Below are 24,864 nucleotides of genomic sequence, written 5' to 3'. Positions count from 1 at the left end.
ATTTTGCATAAGTTTTGAGCTTACCTTATTACTGTATTAGAACAAAATTAGTGATTATTAACCCATTTCACAGTGGGTTACTTATATATGTAATAATTATAGACATTACATGCACATTAGCATATTACTACTAAATGCATGATACTTTGTAAGATTCAAATCAAAAGCAATCTAATTTTTTATGTATTATCATTCTAAAATAGTTCAAAAATGAATTTGTAAGATAGTGACACATGTAAACATTTCCCAGGTTTTATATAAAAAAAGATGTTATAAGAAATGATAGGTTAAATTTTCTAGACTACTTGTTCTTAATATTCATGATTTAATTTATTAAATGTTAACAACTTACAAATTAAATAACAATCTATGATCAATTAATGTTAGATGAGTAGGAAGGCTGCCTGGATACTGGCCTGGAAATTATGTTACATCATTGTTTTTTAACATATATGTCATATTCTCTAAATATTTAAATTGTACTTTTGCCAAAGATACAATGTTTATGCTTCTCTTGTCATTTATGCCAGTTTTCTTCTTATTTGACAAGATAAAAACATGAGCCATTCCAATATGAGCTAGAAACTAATCATTTTTAATAGATAGTTTCAGAATATTACTTCCAGTAGGTTTTTCCTAAAAAAAATGAGTTATAATCTCCAAGAATTTTAGTCACTAAAGTGCTCACTTCTGAGAATAGAGGTAATGCATGTATTTGCTGGAAAACAGTAGAATGTATTTCATTATTGACAGACTAATTCTGTTGCGTATCAGTGTCTGAAATCTCAGTGAAAGGTTTATGGATACTCAAAGATTGATGATTTAAGCAGCTACGATACCCTTACCTCCATTAGGAAGATGTAACGTTCTTGGTGCTGAGTTATAACCTGAGTCATTTGACATAAATTTGTAATTGTATTGGTAAAATTGTGGTTTCAACTGAGTCAGTAATTTTTGGGAAAACTACCATTATAAGAAATATATGTGTCAAAATGACTAGATAGGTATAACTAAAGATGTCATCTATATAAGATTCACATCGCTTCTCGGCCTTTTGGCTAAGATCAAGTGTAGTATATAAGATTCACACATAAGAATTATAAACATAGCACACATATAAAAAATACAAATTTTATATTATATATAAATTATTATGTGTATATAGAAGATTTAATAGATACAGCTGGACAGTAACTCCTTTGACAAAACCCTGGTGCTTCCTTGCGTCATAATAGCAGTACAATCTACCAGTGAGACAGTTAAGAGATAATTTTCAGCAAAAGGTAAAATGATATCTATGCTATAGATAAAAAAATGAACACATGCACTGAAAATTTTATGTTACTCAAAACTGTGAGGGAACCAGAAAGATGTTCTAATTGACTGGAAAGTCAAAAGAGTAACAATTTGCACTAAGTAAAGAAATACTAAGATGAGTTGCAAATGTGAACACAAATCCTTGATCCATAGGAAAGAGGACATTAATTAATATTACTAGTGCATTGTAAAGAATTTATATATTTATCAGTTGCCAACTTATAATAAAGTTAGAATATAATAAGAAGGGATGGTAACCTAGGCAAGATAAACAGTTTTATACTGAATTCATTTTTTTCTACACATAACTACTAAATAAATAATTATGACCCAACACTAATATAATTGAAATAATTCCTCAATCCAAGGGAAAATATAGACAATCTGTATGGCATGTAAGTAAGGACTATCTCAAATATTATATGAATTCTAAATGTAATTTTAAAAAAATAGAAATATTTTGTTACCCAAAATCTTCTCTCATACGCCCTCTTTCCTATTTCAGATAAAGACGACAGTATCCAGCTGGTTACATTCCTACACTAGGAAGTATTATTCCTTTCCGAATCGTCCTCTACCCAACTCTAAGACAAGACAATCCATCATGCAATCTTGGCAGTTCATAGTTTACTTTAATTTTCTCTATTTTCAATTTTGACTATTCCAACCCCAGTTTGCATTATAGTCTCTTTCTCTGTGTGACTAAATTTTGATAAAAATCTGTCTTATTTAGTTTAATCTAACCTAGGAAGGAATTATGTACTTAAGAGTGTCATTTTCCTGTTTTCAAAAGACAAGATTACAGCAAAGCTATAGAATTTAATTGGCTTGTATTTGCACTTCGAGTCAAGTACAATTTCCTTTATAAAACAGCAGATTTCCTGATGAAGTGAGCAGAGAAGTCTGGCTATACAGGCAGAAAAGGGATGAAGAAAGCAGAGCAGGAAACAAAAATCTGACTGACCATTTCAAACTTATTTTCCTGCAAACGTTAAAGCAGAGGACTTTTCCTTTTCACACTAGCTAAACTTGACACATTTGAGGGTGCATTGAGACTGTCAGTCTGTTTCCTGCTGTCTTGGAAGAATGAATGGAGAACGTAGATCTGACTTGGAACTTTATCATGAGTAACTCCAATTTGGCTTGGTTTGTTGGCTATGGAGAAGCACAATCAAAACCAATGGTCTCCTAAAAATGTTATTTAATATTTCTTACATTCTGTGAGTGTGGAGGGGGTGTATTCAAGCAGATTATAAGGATGTACTTTGAAAAGTAAAACCCTGTGTCCAACATGAGGCCTATTGTCTTTAAGACAACCTTTTAATGCCCAGACCTCCCTTTACTCATAAAACAATCTGTCTCAAAATACCTCTCGTTTTTTGTGAGGGAGCGTGAACTTTATAACTTTATATTCACATAGAACTCTATCTTGCTGCTTAAGCCAAATAAGTCGCAGTAATGAATAGGATAAAAGTATGTGATCCATCAATGTGCAAATATCTATCTATAAAGTGCAAGCATGTGCCAATATATATACAGCCCATTTATAATACTAAGGTAAATCATTTTTGCCAATATGTGAAGGGTGCTCAATTATTGTCAAGTAATGGCCCCAGGCAAAATCCCTTTTAATGTATTGAAATAAAAACAAATCAACAGAAAGATTTCTTTATTTGCCTCATCCTCCGTCTTCACCACTTAGTTGATGCCTGTCCATGCTGTGTACCCATTCCCACTGCCCAGATACTTTTTTCTGTAACAGAAAATCCTCCAACCTAATTTATCAGATCCTCCTCTGCTATAAATATCTGTATTTCCTTGCTTCTATTATAAATAATAATATCTCAATAGTTACCACCGAATGAAGGATTGCCAAGAATTAAGCACTCTAAGAAAAACTCATAAGCATTGATAATGACAGCTTACAGTTTTGATAGGTACTATTACAATTACTTGGCAGACAGAACTTATTTACTCCTCAAAACAAAGCAAGGAGCCTGTGAGGTAGATACCGTGTTCCCTGACTTCCAGATAAGAAAATTGAGGCAATAGGGCAGAATAAATAATTTTCCTCTACAATTCATCTTTGTTGGTTGGGAGGCAGGTTAACAAGAGAAGTACCCAGAAGTTAAGAACATGCACATGTCTCAGGCAAATATGAGAGACACTAAGAAATTTGTGAATCTCAAAGGTGTTTTGAATATAGTTTTACCAGGAAGCATTTTGTTTTGTTTTGTTTTTTACTGGTACTGGGGATCGAACTCAGGTCCTTGCACTTGAGAAGCAGGCTACAGAACCACTGAGCTAAATCCCTGGTCCTGAATGTGGGTTTAAATACCATTGTTCAGTGAAACAAAGAAATATATGGAGAAGGCTGGTTATGGGAAGTAATCCAGGAAAAGCCCAGTAAACAAGGGTAAAGTTTGCTCTGTACATTTAAATTGGTGCTTTTAAAATGATATTTTCAGTCATCATTCCCTTCCTGGTACAGAGTAGGAAACATCCTTACAAAGAAAGTTTTTCTTTGCAGATGTAAATTTCCTTCCTAAGGCACCACTTGGCTCTGTCATCAAAGCTTCTGTATTTGTGGCTTCCCAATTAAAATACCGAAGCTATGGGAAGGGGGGTGAAGGGAGGTCAGGGGTATAGGGCAAAAATGAGAACCAAGACCTGTCATGTAAAGGCACAAGATCCCAATGATGAATGTAACTGTACTGTATACCTAAAGGTACCCATAAACTCAATGAGGAAAAATAAATAAATAAAATACCCAAGCTAATCAATGCATATGCCAGTGAGGCATATTTTGGGGTGACTCATTCTGGACTCTTACAGTCGTATTTTGAGGTGCCATATACTGTTCTGCTAAAGGCACAATACTATTACAGAAAATAAGAACATCCGCTGACAAAGCAGGGAAGCTTTGAAGGAAGCTGTCAAGTCTTTCCAGGAAACTAAAAAGCAGGTATAGTATTCAATATTAAGAAATCAGGGATCCACATCCTTAGGTGAGTATCTCTACTTGCACAAACCAGCAATATGTGTGGGATCCTAACCCTAAACTTATCTTTTCTAAACTGATGTCCTGGGCTCTTCCATGTGCCTCAAGTGCTATATACTGTGAAAGCAAACCTTTACCTCAGTCTCCTTGGCGATGTGGTTCCTATCTTCCTGATACTGCACAGGAAGCCACAGCAAGAATAAGCAAGAACATCTTAATAAAGGGAACCAAATAGGAGGCTGCTTAAATCTACTTCATCATTCATTTTAATCACTGTGTTCTTCAGGGAAACCTTCAGCAGGATGTATGGGACCTGCCCACTAGTTCCACTAAAACCTCTCTACAGGGTCTGTGTCTGAAACTCTTTACTGCTACTGGAAAAGAGTTTCTCTGTCATCATCCAAGGAGCATCAGCATGTAGGATGTCTGCCTTGTTATGCTTCCCTATTTCAGTTTTAAGGCTTAATTCTGGGAAAAGGCATAGAACAAGTTCTCCAAAGTGAGTCATAGACTCCTCAGGTGCCAAAAAACCAGGAAAGTCACATATTCATCTAATGCATTGTTTACTTTTCCTTTTTTCAAAGCCAAGTACAACAAACAAATTTCATAAATATGAGAGCAAAATATCTACAATAATATTCTCAAATCATATCACTATAAAATTATAAAATGTAAGACCCACATGGTTTGGGGGATCAATAAAAAATAGCAGATATAGAAGTAGTTACATTTTTTCTTACTCTAGTGATATATTATTCCTGCCTAATCACATCTCCTTTTAAAAAGTTACTCTGGGTATGACATTTGTCAATGGTAAGTGCTGTCATTTTCACACTTTATATATCACAGCCTGAGATGTGCTGGGCTGTACCTGTGCTGGAGCTCAGAATATATATTCAAAGGTTTAGCACCATGCCAACTAAAAAAGCTACAGATGTAAGTAGGTTCCTATAATCTTCCACCGCCTTTCTATGTGAACCATGGTCATGAAGAAATTCTTTGACCGACTTCATGACAGGTGTTCTACCCCTACCTAGGGGCAAGGAGTGCTACACAGAGTGGCCAAAAGATTCTGAACAGAGAGGCCTTTGGTGTATTTCTCTCAGTTTATGACTATTAGACCAGATTCTTTCTTTGTTCAATAACATTTTTACATTGAAATAGGCTTATTGTTCACTAATTTATTGTAAGTATAAAAATATAGAAATTCTCCTGCATCCTTGGGTTTTCATTTCTGAAAGATCGCGTGTCACATACCCCTTTTTCAGTTTGTTATGCTTTTCTTTCAATGTCTTTTGTTATACATGCCTCACCCATAACACTTGAAAAGAGTGAAATTTTTTTTTTAAAAAAAACTATTTTCCAAAAAATACTATTTTTTCTACCCTATAATGGTTTGGGCTGGGCTAAGAAATTTGAACACATAGATTGGCAAAATTCTGTGTTCTATGGAAACTAACTCAGAAATGGACTTTACTAATTATATCTTGTCTTGGGATCTAGAAAGTATAACTAAAAGAATAGATAGGAGAGTAATACAAGAGATTGTTTTTATTACAAAGGCAGTAATTAATCTTTACCATTTACTTCCCTGCAGTAACGTTTCTCAACTTTGGTAATGTTGGTATTTGTGTGTGTGTGTGTGTGTTTGTGCATGTGTGTGTCTTACACTGAGGATCGCAGGATATAGATCAGTATCTATAAACTATACTCATTAGTTTCAAGGTCCATTCCTTCTACAGTCCAGAACAAAAATATGCTGCAAGATGTCGTCAAATGTTCCAAGGGGTTAAATTATCCTCAGTTGAGAAACACTGCCCAGTGGATCTGAAGTCAGTAGATAAATACACACAGAAATCAAAAGGGAAAATTTAAGAGCTATAATTCTAATGAAATTATAATGTGGCTTGACATTAAAAATCAGTGTTTCACTCTATTCTTTTCAATAGATCAACTAAAAAAGAAAAAATGGAAGAAGTCAAGAGGATAGAAAATAAGTGAGTGGTGGATGGCCAGTAGCCCTGGCTCAGACTATCCATTCTTTAGTCACATCCTCCCAGATGAAGAAGCTGTTCTAAAGAAGCTAAATATGCTTTTCTTTCTCACACAGAAGGCATGGGTCCCATTTACGTAGATGAGATTAAAATATCTGTTAGAGAGAAAAATGTCTGATCTAGAAACAGGACAAAAATAACTAAGAAGAGCTGAAATATATAAATGGACAAGAGGAATAATGAAGAAACAGAAAACAAAACTAACACACAAATTTCACTTGTTGCAATCAGAATTGTAGTGCATTGAGACAGAGAAGGAAAAGTAAATTTTTTTTCCATTACATTTATCGGTACATTTTAGGTATGCATTTATGGAAAAAAATGTTTACCAGCTCTTCCTCAGACAAAGATCCGAAAATATAAAGAACTTTAAAAAACCAGACCCCCAACTTTAAAGACCACATCCAAAAATGGGCATCTGAAATGAACAGAATTCTGACAAAAATTTTATTTCTATACTTAGGAGTCCAGTTCCAGGCAAAAGTTCTTCATCCAAAACAATAATAAAACCTTGTTTTTTTTTTCTAAAATACCTCTACTCAGTTTCTTCTCCTTGAAATCAAATAGATGAGATTTAAATACCTGTACTGCTATAACATTTGTATTAAATGAAAGTGTCTAGTCAGTAATGTCAAGCAAAATTTGAACCCATGTCATTTTTAAAAACTCAATTTGAATAGATAAAAGATAATCTTCTTGTTCATATGGATTTTTAAATTATACTTAGTGTGGGTATGGCATTTGTGTGTGCGCCTGAACTCTCTCATATCCATCACAACACTAGACTGCCACAAGGCCAGAAGGTAACTATTTCTCTTCACCTGATGTTTTTCTTTCAGTCCAGTTAATTGTCCTTTTTATTACAGTTTATGAAATCTGATTTTTTCTATAAGAGATCTTATTACTTTCTCTATCATTGAAAGGTTCTATTATCATAAATATTTTTCAGTCCCTCACAATATCCTTTGTAAATTTTTAAAATTTTAACACTGCACTCAAGATTTTAAGTGGCAAAACTCAAAGCAAAAACAAAACAAAACAAAGAAACATCTTTACAAGGTTCACATTAGACAAATAATATGTTGTCACTATGGAAAACCCCTCTGACATGACAAACTAAAATAATAAGATCTTTCATTTTCAACTTGCACCAAAAGAAGTAAGAGTACACTGCATAGCTTTTTTGCTTCTAATGATCTTTTTCATTGCATTTTTTACTTCATCTTACATGACTGCAAATGTTGGGCAAGTCTTTAAAAGGAAAATCCCTTCCTGGCTTGTTATCATGTCCTTTCAACAATGAATCAGACATCAAAGTGAATATTCCTAGAGCTTTAAAGCATTACTACAAATTAGTCATAAATGGAGCTGGAATATGTGTCTCAGAATTTTAAACACTTGATGAACATTACAAAAAACCCATCTTCCATCGTATGTGGAACAAATACATTCCAGAAAATTGTACTCAAAGCCAAATAAGTAATTCTGAAAGTGGAAGATAGATCATTTTATACTAAATGTTGCTCATTGCTCTCTGTTTCCGCCATTAAAATTGCACAATCTCCACTATCACACGTAGCCACTCCAGAACTAAAAATGTATTAAAGTGATTTGATTTTTATGCCTTCAGGCAAGTTCACATTGAACTTCCTATAGCATTAGAGCATCATGAAGGAAAAAGAGAAGCTAGCATTTAAAGCAGTACATCTTCTAGAACCTGCTCTGTAGCAGATATTAGATTAAGCACTCCATGTACAATCATCACTGTCACTAAAACGTCACTAAAATGATTGCAATATATAAAATAGGTACTAATACTGCCCTGTTCAAGGTTCAGCTATACAGACTAGACTCTTTTCTAGATTTCTGAAAAGAAAAAAGTCTTAAAATTCTACAGGGATGAGTAAACACATTCTAGACTGTGGCTATGACTGTCCCAGGCTGCCAAACCAACTGCTGCTTCAGCCAAGGTGAAGAAGTTGCTCATCACATCTTGCCCACTGGAGGCTTCAGAACAAACTAAACCATTCATAAGTAGTAAAATGGAGTTCCAAATTCCAAATCCAATTCTCTAAGGCATATATATAGTCATACTTTGTGCTTTGCATCTACATATTCTACCAACCCAGAACCAGAACACAAGTATTTGAAGGTAAATGCATCTGTGCAGACCTATTCTTTGTTCATTATGCAGTATATTATAACAAGTCTTTATAATATTTATATTGTATTAGAAATTGCAATTAATCTAGTGATAATTCATAGTATATAGGAAGATGTGCATAGGTTACATGCAAATATTATGCTACTGATCAGGACTAGTTTACACACCTTGGGGGTGGACAGATTTGTGTTCAAATGTAGATTTACACAATTCAAACAGCTTATCTTTTCTGTATACCAGACTGCCCCTTTTGAGTTTCTTGGGTGGCACATCCAAACCAGGAAAACTTTTGATTTTTTCTACCTTTCCTTTTTGAAATGAATTTACCAAATGTTCATTCTTGTTTCATTCCATGTATCAGTTATTCAACAGAAAACTATGTCCTTCTCATGCTTATAAAGCATTAGATAACCCACTCTGCTAATAGTCTCAGAGAAGCACACATAAATAAATTTGTAAGAAACATTATTTCCAACATACAGTTAAAGAATCAAAGGTTAATTCAAGATGCTTGAAATTCTGGGCCAATTTAATAGCTACACATCTATTTCTTTTAGGAAAAAAAATTAGAAAATGGATCACATGCAGTGCAAACATAAACTTTAAAGCAGCAATTCTTCTAGATATTATAAATTTTCCTTGAAATGTTTAGCTCCAGTGCTTTGACAGTGTCATGCTTCTCACCACAAATCTAGTGCTTCAGAAACTGTTATAGCCAAGAGATGCCAATGTAGTCTTGTGCCTAGATCTTAGAAGAGAAAAAGGACCTCCCACCCCAATCCCAGGCTTCAGAGCAGACAGTGACTGGTGAGTTGAGCCATGTGGAACTGAGTTGCTACCCCACCCCCACCCAACCCTGGGCCTTGGAACAGTGAGTGGAGCACTTGGGTACCTGCAGCACCATCCCAGAGCCATCCCACCACACATCACCTCTGGTCTTCTGACTGTGCTGGTACCTGGATTCGCATTGCAGAGGCACAAGGGATTATAAAGGCCATTGTCCTGAGCTCCAGATGATGGAGCATAAGTGAACAATAGAAAGAGGGCCTCTCTCAGGCTCCTTGATGAAAATTGAAGCCCACTGGAAAAGTGAAGAGAATCTTTGCAATAAGGGCACACCAGACCACTGTGGTTGGTAAGTTGGAGGGATCACCACCTCCCATTGGAACCTGGGCTACTCTCAGGGGAAGGGCAGCTGGAACCTGCAGTATAACCTTGCAGAGTTTATCCATGCAGGAGGTCAGGGTGCTCAACCAGGACCAGAAATCAGCCTGAATCTCAGTGATCTGCTGCTGGCTTGCTGAGACTAACTGACTTATTTTAATCTGCACACTACTACCCACCTTGTCTATTGTGACAGCAGAGACATACCCTGAAGGAGATCCTTCCTTTTTATTTTTTATTTTAAAAATTATTTTCTCTTTTCCTTATTTATTTATTTATTGGTGCCAGGGATCGAACTTGGGTCCTTGAACTTGCAAGGTAGGCAGTGGAAACACTGAGCTAAATCACCAGCCCTTTTCCTCTTATTTTTAATTTTTATTTTCAATTTTTTATTTTTCTACTTTTTTCTTCTTATTCTTTTTTCCTTTTCTTTCTCTCACTCACCCTCTTGCTCTCACACATTGTTTTTCATCTCCCTTTTTGTTACTTTTCCTGCCCTAATTCAGATTTCTTCTTTTTCTTTTCTTCTCTCTTTTTCCTTTTCTCGACTGTCATCAGTTTCAAAAGACAGTGAATACAGTTTCTAGCTTCCCTATTGAGATTAGGTTGTTCTATTCTTGTCTCTATTCTTTCATTCTGTCTTTTCCTCTGGTCTTCAACAGTTTCCTAGTGTTTCTGTGACCTTTCTGTGTCTTCTGGCCTCACTTCTAACTCTTCCCTATCTTTCTACCTATCTAAACCTCCCTCCCCAAATCCTTTCCTAAGTCCCCATCCAGAAAGATAAAGTTGCTATATTGAAGAGTTTATTCACTGTGAACATATTTGGGGCTGGTCCTCTATTCTGATTTGATTCACATGGCTAAAGGTGATAGATTAATAACTACCACAATTTGTCATTTTCTAAGCTGTGCTTGATGCTATTGTTGTTGCTAATTGCATCATTTTGCCTAAGGTGTTGTGATTGATATAATCAGTTGTCCTTCCTGGTATAATAAAAAAGAGATGGCCTCAGAGTCATTACAGACTCAAAACCTAGAAACCAGCTATATCTAGATGGTAGATGTATCAACCCAGGAATTAAGCCAAGGATAGGACCAACAGCAAAATCAGAAACGAGAAGATATTTAAGCAAGGAACAACACAGACTTTCAGCTCACCAGAGGCAAATTCTAGGGAAAATGAGGTTGGAAAACCTGGTAATCAAACCTCTGGACACCCTGAACTGAAAGCACAGAAAGTAACAAAACAGAAGAATGAGGCTATAGAAAAATTCAAAACAGAAATAATTTCCCAGATAACTACAGAGATGGTAAACAAATGAAAGACATGATCAGAGACTCTAGAAAAGAAACAGATAAAAAAAAAGATACATGAGTTCAGGACCATGATAGAAGCCATGAATACCCAGCATGGGAAAGAAATGGAAACCATGAAACAGATTCAAACAGATATCCATAAGATTAAATCTCTATTGAAAGTATAGTCAATACACTGAGCCAATCTGAAGACAGAATATCAGATATAGAAGACAAGATGGCATTCAGCCACCATGAAGAGAGAGATCTCTTAAAAATAGTAAGAGAAATTGATCCAACAGCTCCTTAGATGAGGCAAAGAAGAATAATACAATACTAATGAGTCCATGAAAAAGTAGGAGAAAGTACGAATGACCTTAAAAAAAAAACTGTTCACAGAATTAATGACAGAAAACTTCTCAAACAAAGCAAAAGAATTTGATAACAGATAAATAAGGCATACTGGACTTTAACTAGGCATGATTAAAAAAAATCTACTCCTAGACATGTAATAATCAAGATTTCAGAGCTCAATATGGTGGCACACACCTGTAATCCCAGCACCTGGGAGGCTGAGGCAGGAGGATTGCTGTGAGTTTGAGACCAGCCTGGGCTACACAGTGAGTTCAATTAATAGTGAGTTCAACTGCATAGTGAGACCCTGTCTCAAAAAACAAAACAAAACAAAACAAAAATTCCATAAACTCAACAGAAGAACAAAATACCACAGACAGTTAGAGAAAAGAAACAAATCACCTGCAAAGGAAAACTCACCAGAATCACAGCACACTTTTCAACACAAACCCTTAAATTAGGGAAATCCTTGAGAGAGGTACTTCAAGCCCTAAAAGTAAACAACCTCCAACCTAGACTGATGCATCCTGCAAAATTATCTTAAAATTGATAGGGAAATGAGATATTTCCTTGACAAAGAATACCTGAGAAACTTCATGAATACCAAACCATCACTTCAAACAATTCTAAAAAATATCCTAGAAAAAAAAAAAAAAACAATAAATGTCACAACTCTGTGAGGCAAAACAGAGCAAATCCATCAGGCAGGGCAAGAAATTAAAGGGAGAGGGAGGAAAAATAAAGACAGGCCAACAACAGGACAATAACATGACAATGACAAGTCAATACATATCAATTATGACCATCAATGTTAATGGCCTCAATTCAACAATCAAAAGAAATAGACTGGCAGAATGGATTAAGAAGCAAAATCAACAATATGCCATATACAAGATTTTCACCTAGTTAAAAAATAAACTCATAGAATGAAAGTAAAAGGATGGAAAACACTTCTTCAGGTGACAGGAACCCATAAAAAAGCAAGGGTAGCTATCTTATTTTCAGACAAAATACATTTCAAACCAAAACTAATTAAGGGAGACAAAAAAGTCACTATATCCTTGTAAAGGGAATAATCCAAGAGGAAGAGATGACAATCATTAATATATATGCACCAAATACTAATGCCCTAACTTACAAAACAAATATTAAGGGACACGAAAAACCAAATAAGCACAAATGTAATTTTAGTGGGAGACCTCAATATCCCAATGTTACAAACAGATTATCTAGACAAAATTCAACAACAAAAATACTAGAACTGAACCAAACTTTGGAATGAATGGACTTAATAGATGTCTACAGAGTATTCCACCCCACAAAATCAGAATATATATTCTTTTAGGCTCTACACAGTTCATTCTCCAAAATAGACTACACAATTGTTCATAGAAAATGTTAAAATAAAGGCAAAGGAATTCAAGTCATCCCATGTATATTATCAAACCATAGTGTAATTAAACTGGACATCAATAGCAAAAGAACTACAAAAACTTCACAAACACGTGGAATAACACTCTCCTGAACAACCAATGGGTCACAGAGGAATTTAAAGAAAAAATTAGACAGCTTTTACAAATATATGATGCCAATACAGCATACAGGAAACTATGGGACACAACGAAAACAGTTCTACAAGAAAAATTAATTTCAGTGAATGCCCACACTAGGAAAACAGAGCAAGCTCAAATAACAACATAATGCTGAAGCTTAAGCTCCTAGAAAAAGAACAAGACCAACCCAAAACTCATAAAGGGGAGGAATTTATAAAAATCAGAGCAGAAATCAATGCAATGGAAACTAAGAAAGATAAAAAAATCAATGAATCAAAGAGTGGGTTTTTCAAAAGAATAAATAAATTTAATAAGCCCTTAGCCAAACTTATAAAAAAAAAAAAAGGTCAGAAAAGCCTCAAATCTATGCAATTAGGAATAAAAAAGGTGAAGTCACAACAGATCCAGCAGAAGTCCAGAGGATCATCAATATCTACGTTGAGAACCTGTACTCTAATAAAACGGAAAATACAGAAAAAAAATGGGCAGACTTTTAGATACACATGAATTACCAAAAGTGAATGAAGAAGATATAAAAATTCTAAACACTCCAAACACAATAAGTGAAATTGATAACATTATTAAAAATTTACCAACAAAGAAAAGCCCAGATCCTGATGGCTTCACTGCTGAATTCTATAAGACATTTAGAGAACTACCATCACTACTCTTTAAACTTTTTAATGAAACTGAAAGGGAAGCAATACTTCAAAATTTATTCTTAGCAGCAAGTGCTACTTTGATTCCAAAACCAGGGAAAGACACAACCAAAAAAAAGAACTACAGGCCACTCTCCCTAATGAACATAGATGCAAAAATAGGATACTGACAAACAGAATACAGAGTGTCATCAAGAAGGTAATATACCCTGAACAAGACGGATTTATCCCAGGGATGCAAGGATGGCTCAACATATGGAAATCAATAAGTGTAATACACTATATAAGAGAGTCAAGTGGAAAAACCATATGATCATCTCAATAGATGCAGAAAAAGCATTTGACGAAATTCAATACTCATTCATGATTTTAAAAATGTTACAGAAAATTGGAATAGATCATCTCTATCTAAATTTGATAAAGGTTATCTATGAAAAACCAACAGCCAAAATCATACTAAAAGGTCAAAAATTGAAATCCTTCATGCTAAAATCAGGAATAAGTCAAGCATGTCCACTATCATCACTCCTGCTCAATACAGTTTTGGAAACATTAGCCACAGCAATTAGTAAAAAGAAATAAAAGGAATAAAATAAGAAAGGAAGAAATTAAATTGTCATTATTTGCTGACAATATGTCATTCTACATAGAAGATGAAAAAAGAAACAAAAACACTACCAAAAGACTTTTACATTTAATTGACAGATTTAGTGGAGGAGCTAGATACAAGGTCAACACTCAAAAATCAATAGCCTCCTTGTACACAAATAAAAGAGTCACTGAGAGAGAAGTCAGGGAAACAATCTCTTTCACAATACCATACAAAGAATGAAGTATCTAGGAATCAATCTAACAAAGGAAGTAAAAGACCTTTAAATTGAAAACTATAGCACTCTGAAAAGGAGATTCAAATATAAGAAAATGAAAAGACATCCCTGTTCCTGGGTAGGAAGAACCAATATAGAGAAAATGGCTCACCTGGAGCTGCCATCACTCCAGCACTAGGAAGGTAGCCTGGGTGCCCATCCACCATGGGAAGGAGAGCCACGCCTTCTCCCACCCAGGGCCACCATCCTCCAGCACCAGGAAGGTGGCCACGTGGGTGCCCCTGAGCCCCCATAACTCCCTAAACCCCCCACCCCCACGCACTCTCAGACCTCCTGATTGTGCCAGTCTTTGGACCCACTCTGCAGAGGCAGAGGTGGTCATAAAGGGTATTTTTCTGAGTTCCCAACTTTGAACATCTTTAAAGAAAGGGCGTGGGAAACCTGTAGTAGAATGATTTGGAGTTCAACCATTCAGAAGATTGGGGAACGCAATCTAGGCCTTGCAGCCTGAGGTCAGTCTGCGGCATGGGGTTCAGCCATCAGCTAATGGAGATCAGGGGTCTTGCATTCCAGCTCTGTCTGAGCCATTAAATGGTAAATACACTATACTGAAACTTTTGTTCACTGCAGACATGTTCTGGACTGCTCCTTGATTTCAATTTAATTCAAATGGTTTAAGGGTGATAGACTAGTGACTACCACAGGTGGTCAGTTTCCAAATTGCGCTTTATCTTAATGTGTTGTTGATTGTATCACTTGGGATAAAGGATTGTGGTTGATTTGATGAGCTGTTTTCTCTGATGGTATGAAGATGAGAATGTTTGTGGGTCGTTAGAGACCCAGAAGCTAGGGCACAACAATATCATGAAGATTTGGGTGATAACCCAGAGATTAAACCAAGGACAGCCTGACAACAAAAATTAAAATGAGAAAACACTTAAGCAAGACACAAAGACAGACTTCCAGTCACCAAAGGCAAACAGTAGTGCAAATAAGAAGGAAAAGGCTGATAGTGAACCAATAGGACACCCTGAACTCAAAGCACAGGAATTAACAAAACAGATCAATTAGGCTGTAGAAAAATTCAAAACAAAAATAATTTCCCAGATAACCATAGAGATAGTGAGCAAAATGGAAGTTGTGATTCGAGATTCTATTGCAGAAACTGACAAAAATATAGATGAGCTCAGGACCGTGATAGAAGCCATGAAGGCCCAGCATAAGAAAGAAATGGAAACAATAAATGCCCAACATAGGAAAGAAATGGAATCCATAAAACAGATTCAAACAGATATCCAGGAGATTAAACACTCCATTGAAAGTGTACGCAACAGAATAAAAGAATGTGAAGATAGACTCTCAGATATAAAAGATAAGATTGTAGTCAGTGACCATGAAAAGAGAAGTCTCTTAAAAACAGTAGGGGATCTTGAGAAATTGATCCAACAACTCCTAGATGATGCAAAAAAGAATAAGGTAAGACTGATAGGAATCCATGAAGTAGCAGGAGAAAATACAAAATGATTTAAAAAAGGTGTTCACAGAATTAATGACAGAAAACTTCCCAAACAGAGGGGAAGAATTTGACATTCAGATAAGTGAGGCATATAGGACCCCAACTATCCACAATAAAAAAAAAAATACACCTAAACATATAATAATGAAGATGCCAGAAACCCAATAGAAGAACAAAATACTACAAGCAGTAAGAGAAAAGAAACAAATCACATGCAAAGGAAAGCCCATCAGAATCACAGCAGACTTTTCAACACAAACCCTTAGGGCAAGGAGAGCCTGGAGTGAGATATTTCAAGTACTAAAAGAGAACAACCTCCAACCTAGACTGATGTATCCTGCAAAACTCTCTTTCAAAATCGATGGGGAAAAAAGATACTTCCATGACAAAGGACACCTGAGAAACTACATGAATACCAAACCAGTACTACAAGCAATTCTAAACAAGATCCTAGAAAAAGACAATGAAGGTAACAACACTATGAGTCCCAACAGAGCAAATCAAATAGGCAAGGCAAGAAACTAAAAGGAGAAGGTGAAAATGTAAAAAGAGTCAATAAAAGGCCAATAACATGTCAAAAATAAGTCAGTACTTATTAGTTATAACCAGCAATGTCAATGGCCTCAACTCACCAATCAAGAGAAATAGACTGGCAGAATGGAATAAGAAGCAAACTCCAACAACATGCTGTATACAACAAACACAACTAGTGCAAAAAGAAGCCCATAGACTGAAAGTGAAACAATGGAAAACAATTCTCCATGTGACAGAAACCCAGGAAAAAAAGCAGAAGTAGCAAGCTTATTTGCAGACTAAGTAAATTTCAAACCAAAACTGATTCTAGTATTATTGATGTAGGATGGTACTGCATCATACCTCTGTGAATGTAAAATATCTTGTACCTGCTTTATGATACATAGTAGTGACCGTGCTTTATCAAAGCTATATTTTATGATATTACTCTAGAATGTTCTCTTTCCAGATGCTTTCAAGATGCTAATGAAAAAAAATGGTGCCAGGTACCACAACAGCAACAGAATTTTGCTGTTTTCTGGGTATTATTCTTCTCTTTGTTTTTAATGGAATGTGCTGAATGTCTAATTTTGTTCAGATGACTGCAGAACCTGGAAAAGCTGCTGCTGCTATTGATGCATAACATACTGCTATTTTTGGTCTTTTTATATATATATAAATATATATATATAAAGTTTGCATTGTTTTCATAGTTTGTTATAAAATTTAGTTCTTAGAAAACTGATAGAAAAAAAGCAGTATGAGACAAATGAAACATATATTGGTCTAGAAATGTTAATTTTTTTATTTTTATTTTTTATCTTTTTCCATTTGTACAGGGGTAATGCACTGTATTAAATATGTAAGGTCATATCTATGTGGATTTGATTACAGAAACTAATAAAGCATTCTCTAAATAATGAAAAATAATAAGATAAGACTACAAGAGCAAGAAGCAATTTAAATATGTTTAGGGACCATTTTCGTCTTCAGAATTAAGGATTATTTTAATTTTACATTATTGCCTTTTCTCTTTTACTTTCCTTTTTAGTTTTATTTTAGGATTCCCTATTTTTAATGTTCATACAGCGATTTCTTTAACTGAAATACCGAATAGTTTCTCTGGTGTGAAAACCTATAATAGTACACAGGATCCTGATGAGATAATTAATAATGTGAAATAGGAAGTAAAGAGCTAAAGGTGTAGGGAAAGTGGGAAGGGCAGGGAAAGGTCATAAGGGAGAGGAAAAAAATATGAGAAATTGAAAAAATGGAAATAAAGTGTTTGTAAATGGGGAGGGGAGGAGGGGGTGAAGGGAGGGCAGGGACAAGGGGGAAAAAAAGAATCAAGACCTATTACATAAAGGTACAGGATCCCAATAATTAATGTAACTGTATTGCATATGTAGATTATACCAACACTCCATTAAAAAAAAGAGAGAGAGAGAGAGAGAGACAATGTCCATACTAACAAAACTGCTATACAGATTCAATCAATCCCAATTGAAATCCCAACAGTGTATTTCACTGAAATAGAGAAAACAATCCAAAAATTCATTTGGAACCATAGCAACATAGAACAATAAAAACAATTCTAGACAACAGAGACGTGGCAGGGGGTATCATAACCTCCAACTCGAAACTATACTACAAAACCACTGTGAAAAAATAACATGGTACTGGCAAAGAAACAGACCTGAGAATCAGTGGAATAGTTTTGATAATGCAGAAACAATTCCAGACATACTCAGCTACCTCATCTTTGACAAAGGAGCCACCATCATTAGTGGAGTAAAGATAGCCTCTTTAACAAATGGCATTGGAAAAACTGGACTATACCTTGCCAAAGATTAAAACTTGACCCCTATCTTTCACTATGCACTAAACTAAAATCCAAGTGGATTAAAGATATAAATATTAAAACAGAAACACTAAACTTTCTGGAAGATAAGTTAGGTAGAACTCTAGAAGACATTGGCATAGGAAAAGAATTTATGAACAAATCCTCAGCAGTGCAAGAACTAGCACAAAGAATCAACAACTGGGATCTCCTCTTAATGAAAAGTTTGTACACTGAAAGAGAAACCACCAACAGAGCAAAGACAATCTACAACATGGGAAAAACTTTTTACTAGCTCTTCCTAAGAAAAAAGGTTTACTAGCTAGAATATATGAAGAATTTAAAAAATGAGACCCCCAAATTTAGAGACCCAATTCACAAATGGGCATTTGAAATGAACAGATTATTTGTTAGATAAAGAAGTAGAAACAGCAAATAAATTCATGAAATAATGCTCCACATCATTGTTCATTTGAGAGATGCAGATGAAAACAACACTGAGATTCCACCTCACCCCAGAAAGAATGGCTGCTATCAAGAATTCAACCAATAACAAATGTTGGCTGGGTTCTGGGGAGAAAGGAACCCTTCTTCATTTGACAGCAGTGCAGATTGGTGCAACCACTATGGAAGTCAATATGGAGATACCTCAAAGAACTAGGATTAATAGTCCCATTTAATCCAGCTATTCCCCTGCTTGATATCTTTCCAAAAGAATTAAAAGAATCAGACCTCAGTGATATATACACACCCATATTTATACTGGCACTGTTTGTAATAGCTAAAACTTGGAAACAACGTAATTGCCCAACAAATGGAGACTCGATAAAGAAGACGTAATTTTTTTATAAAATGGAATACCACTCAGCCATAAATGATGAGAAACTAGAGAGATTTATACCTAAGTGGATGCACAATGAGGCCATACTTTTAAGTGAAATAAGCAGGACACACATGTGTAAATACCAAATAGTTTTTCTGATGTGAAAAAGTAAAAGTGTAAATAAGGATCAAAATGCATAATAGATATTATGAAATAGGAAGAAAGTGTCTAAAGGAGTAGGGGAGTGGGAGGAGTGGGGAAAAGGAAGAAAAGGAAAAGAAAACATATGAGAAATGGAAAAACATTGAAACAAATCTTTGTAAATAGGGACCGGTAGAGGGGGTGAAGGGAGGGCAGGGGAGTGGGTAAAAAAATAAGAGCCAAGATACATCATGCAAAGGTATAATGATGAATGAACTGTATTGTATACCTGAAGTGTACCAATAAACTTAATTGGAAGAAAAAGAAGAAAAATCGTATTAGGTAAAATAGAGTAAATCTGTATAAAATGTGAAACTTTAGCTAATAATAATAATGTACGATATTGGCTCATTTATGACAAGCCACCTCAATGTAAAATATTGTTCATAGGGAAAATTGGACTAATGAGAATTCCCTGCATTATTTTAGGAGCTTTTTTGAAAGTCAGAAACTAAAATATAAAGTTTTTCTTTAAAGAATAAGCAAAGTAGGGCCAGGGAATTAACTCTGTGATGCCATGCCAGCCTTGCAAGTGCAAGGTCCTGAGTTTGATCCCTAGTACCAGAAAAATAAATAAATAAATAAATAAATAAATAAATAAATAAATAAAGTGTGCAAAATAAAAATTTGGTTCTTCTCAAAGATATTTTCCCCTCCCATCCACAGCAGACTGATAACATTTGAAAAATACAATAAAATATTTCAGCACCACAAAAATTTCTAATGCTTACTCTTTTTATGGGTTTTCTTGTCAGATTCAGGTAATAGTTCTCAGACCAACACTGCTTCATGAATCAAACTTTGACTAGTTCTGCTTTAAATTCAGATAATAAGCATTTTATACATTATCATAAAATTTAAAAGCTCCAACTGCTTCTAATTTCTGGAAGTATCTTGCAGTCACATTTATTTATTTTATTTATTAATTTTTGCCCTTACTGAAGTGAACTTAGCAAGAAATTAGGCTTTGGACAGCTGCCATGTACACTAAAAATGAAGTGTAATTAAACTTGTTATTAGTGTTTTTAAGAGTTTCTTAATGTTACTCATTAAACACTGGATGGATTGTTTTTAAGTCCATGTTCCACGGTGGTTGCATTTTATTATATAGATGCTGGCTGAGATGCTGGCAAATGGCATAGCCTGTCCTCCCAGAATACTCATGGAAATAAGTGTGTGCATCCAGAGGCAAGCTTGGTGAGAAAAATCTGGCACTTATTGAAGTCAACAAAGAGCCTGTTTGTCAAGGGTGGCTTTAGGTTTGCATAAACGATCCTCACCTCCTCCATAAGGATGATGAGGAGATTCTACCACAAGTGATTTTACAGTTGATCAGATGATTAAACACCTTTGCTCTGCTGCTTGTATTAACAAAGAATATTTTTACATTCATCCTTGAGACAAAGCTCAGGTTTATTCTACATTAGGGATCCTTTGGCAACTACATGATGTTTCACTTGCTGTTCTACCGTCCTGTTCTACTGTGCACTGGGTTTCACATTTTTAGTTAAAACGAGTACAAATTTGACTTACCATCTCCAACTCAGTATGTGTTTGTTCTGCATTACTCTCAAGGGAGCTCACACTGTTTATTCCTCCAGACTTTTTAAGGCTCATCTTTCAATGAAGACTAGAAAAAAATCTATTCACATCTTCTCCAAAGAAGAGCTTTAAGATAATAGTTGGGTCTGGAGCTCAGATTATTTAACTCTCCTGGAAAATTAGAGGTGCATATCCGCATTTGACAGGGACAAAGTTAGCTGACTAAAGGACCTTATTTCCATTATTAAATTCTATGACTCTAATTTTATTGCAACTCCAAGAATTATCAATTATTTTATTTTAATTCAATCAAGTTGTATCCCAGTCTTTGCCTCAAAACCTATTGACCTGGTAGTGAATTATAATTCTTGCCCTTATTGGGTGTATCATTTTCCCAGGATTCCTCCTAATTTAGGATATTTATAGCAGCAACAAGTTTTCCTAATGCAGTCTCCTAGGTCCAAAACAGATACCTTCACTGTATAAACTGATGATCCAACAAAGGCTTGCTTTCGTGCCATGTGCACAAGTGGGAATGATTGCTGAGGCTGAAAGCCTTTTAAAGTTAACCTCCAATCAGTTCCTTGTTTCCTCTAAAATCCCATTACTTCCTTATTGCGTACCTTTCTAAACCCAAGGGCTCAATCTGGCAGATACCTCTTCAAGGTACCCAGCATTCAGAAAACAAAATCCAGGCAGACGCTATGCTTTATAGAAAGGCTGTGCAACTGATCTTGAAGTATAAACCTGACTTGAAGCAAAAGATCAAGAGATACCTGGATATTTTATGAAATGTACAAGGAGAGAATTTAAAGATGTGAAGAAAGGGAAAAAAAGATGGATTTCCATTAGTTATTATTCAAACATATTTTCCTGGCCCACAAATATTGTGTTTCGAGGGATACCGCTCACTTACATAACAACATTTTTCATAAATTAAACAATGAAAAGATTTTCATTTAGAAAAGCAAATTTTTGAAAAGCAGCTGCTTGTAAGATGAAAAATGTTTAAAGATAATCCTTTCTTAGGGGTAATGAAGCTTTTACCCAAGGGCTTAAGGATTAGTGAGCAAAACTAGATTATATGTCAGCTCATACCTGTGCTCACTTGTGTAAATCTTCAACATCCCCTTCCCAGCATTATTAGCAATTCTCTTCAACCATGGCAGTACCATCACTGTCCTTACCTTGATCACCACCATCAAATAATCATCGTTACATTATCACCATCACCAATCTCACATGACTATATCACTTGCAATACTAGCATAACTTCAGCAGCAGCAGCATGAATAAGCATCACCAACACTGCTGCTGTTACCATCATTACCACCATCGGCAACAACCTCACCACCTAACCATAATCGCGGTATCATCAGCAGCATTCACAACCCTCTCAACCTGACTGTCAGCACCATTTTGCCACCCAAGTACACACAATGGCACAGTCACTATTTTATGTGTGTGTGTGTTTGCTTGTTACTGTTGTTGTTTGAGACAGGGTCTCACTATGTAGTTGAGACTGACCTGGAACTCACTATGTAGCCCAACCTGGTCTTGAACTCACAGCAATCGTTCTGTCTCAGCCTCACAAGTGTTGGGATTACAGGCGTGCACCAATACCCCTGGCCCAGATGCTGTTTTAAGCGCCACAGTTAAATGAATTTTATTAAATGCTCATGAGTCACCAGTGACAATAGATTTACATGTCACCATTCTGGGCTAGACGGTATCCTAAGCCCATTTTAAAGAGTATTATTTTATCTAGTTTTAAAAGAACAGTCAGGTAAAAAATATTATTATGATTATTATGGATGAAAAATTGGGTCATATAAAGGTTAATTTAGGGAATGAAAGTTTATCTGTAGACCTATATTTAAATTATGCCATCTCCCTTAAATTTATAGTAACTATAAGGTAAAACAGACATCAATTTTTTATAATAACCATTTCAAAGTTATTATATACACAGCTATATGCATGTTCAGAGCAGAGAGTAATTTGTGAAAAGTTTTGTATTTTCATTTTATCCCAGACCAATGAATAACCACCACTCTTAATAGGTGAGACATTTTAATGTTATTTTTTCTAATAGCCATTAAAGTGAATCCAGACATTATATCCATGTTTTAACTGCTCAGATTTAATTATGTAAAATTATTTTTATGAAAACATTAAATAAAATATGGCACAATCTAAATAAATTGTGCATTGTTACTTACAGGTTACACATGGATTTGACAAAAACTGTGACAAAGCCACACTTCTAAAGTTCATTAAACTCTAAGAGATGTGAAAACGTGATAGAAGTTGAAAGACATATGCTGATAACTAACAGAGGACTGTATTTATCTCTGGGAAACGGGTCATTCAGAGAAAACACCATATATTTACACAGGCTCCTTCACCAGAGAGATCACTTTGGCCAAAACAGAGTGAGTCTTTAAAGTAAGTTGCAATCACCTATAAAGGTCACTTTGTCCCATCTTTACCCTAACAAAGTGAATGACTGGAGAAATACTGGCCGAGGACACAATTGTCAGGAGTCTTGAACATTAATTTTACTTATTGTGTAGTTTGCAAAGACTCACTATAGGTGTCATGGTTTGGCTTTAATAGCACTGTATGTCAAAGAGATGCATGATCCTTAAAAAAATTTCAGTCAATAACTAAAAGCCTAAATGCATACGTTTTTAAAAATCTTTTTACATTTACTTCTCAGGAGTGACTATTAGTAATTTGGGCCATTGTCCTCCAGATTTTTGTATGTGTATACAGATAATGATTTTTCAACAAATCTGTGCATCTAGAACAGTGCAGGCAAACCTATGGCATGCATGCCGCAGTGGGCTGTTATCACTGAAAACTCAGAAAGTTCACCACCACTGACCTAGAACCTTCTACACTTTATTCATTTAACAACTCATTTGACCATTGTTTTTGTTAAACGTGGTAGAACTAACATCATGTACTCAATGACCGCATAGTACTCTACTTTACACATACCATGCAGATGTAACCAATCCAGTTTTTTGTTGGCATCTGGATACACTACGTATTTTGTACAGAAAAATACCAAACACTTGAAAAGAAATAACTGAACATATAGCTATTAAAATATCTTATACGATAAGAGTAATGAATATTCTTGGATGTGGAATAAAATATCCTTTTGCACACATAAATTATTTTTATAAGATTCTATGAAAGAATCAGGAGTCATCCAAAATCTGATGCACATGGGAAATAATTGCTGCATTGAACAAAAAAAGTGTCCTTCATGCCAATTGTTTCTATTTAGTAAAATAAGACAATGTAATAGGAGTCTCTTTAACCTGATTTGAACCCCTAAGTTTCAAAAAAGTCAGAGGAGGTCCTATCAATAAAATTTTCACTCTCTGAGAGAAGTGAGAATTGACATGAGCTGAAATGAAACTATTTCATTGATTTAAGGGTTTCAATAATTCACAAGTCAAGAGTTAAGAAAACCTGGCCACCTTAGTTGATTTATAAATCAAAGCTGTACAGCTTAGTACTCCACTATTCTTCCTCAGCATTTTTTATGCATCACAATGCAACTTTTGCCCTGTGTTTTCAATAATCAAATCTTCTGATATGGAATTTTGTTGCACTTTCTAAGAACAGAAGCTCATATGCAGTTCTGAATTATTAAATGCAATTTAAAAATACAAAATATTCACTTTTTCTTCTGACAATCCTCCCCAAAATGCTTGTATATCTTGTTGAGAGATAAAGGCATGGCCATATGATACAATGATGACTAAAAATACAAAAGCAGATAGCATCTCTGATTGTGCCAGTTGTAAGGAAGTGGTGAGAAGATATGGGATGGACTGCTCGAGCATTTAGCACCATCAGCATTTGCAGGAGACAAGCAATCATTGAGGCATCCACAAAGATGGGAAAAACATCTGAGCCACTTTTGCATCTCTCTTGCAGTTGAAGGGGATATGAGGAAAGAAGTGTAATTTCATATATTTTCAATGACTTATAGATTTAATAAAACAGAGAAAAAACTCA

At 35.2% G+C, this 24,864-nt stretch overlaps 1 pseudogene; it reads left to right on the top strand.

The window, feature by feature from the left end:
* The first annotated feature begins 1,038 nt into the window (after positions 1-1,038).
* LOC117283642 lies at positions 1,039-1,117 on the top strand (annotated as a pseudogene).
* Positions 1,118-24,864: the final 23,747 nt, after the last annotated feature.

This window comes from Fukomys damarensis, unplaced genomic scaffold, assembly GCF_012274545.1.
Source record: "Fukomys damarensis isolate Sample0158 unplaced genomic scaffold, DMR_v1.0_HiC HiC_scaffold_28, whole genome shotgun sequence".
In the NCBI taxonomy this organism is placed as follows: domain Eukaryota; kingdom Metazoa; phylum Chordata; class Mammalia; order Rodentia; family Bathyergidae; genus Fukomys; species Fukomys damarensis.
Note: the sequence above shows the minus strand (reverse complement) of the source record. Positions and strands in the feature narration are given on the sequence as shown.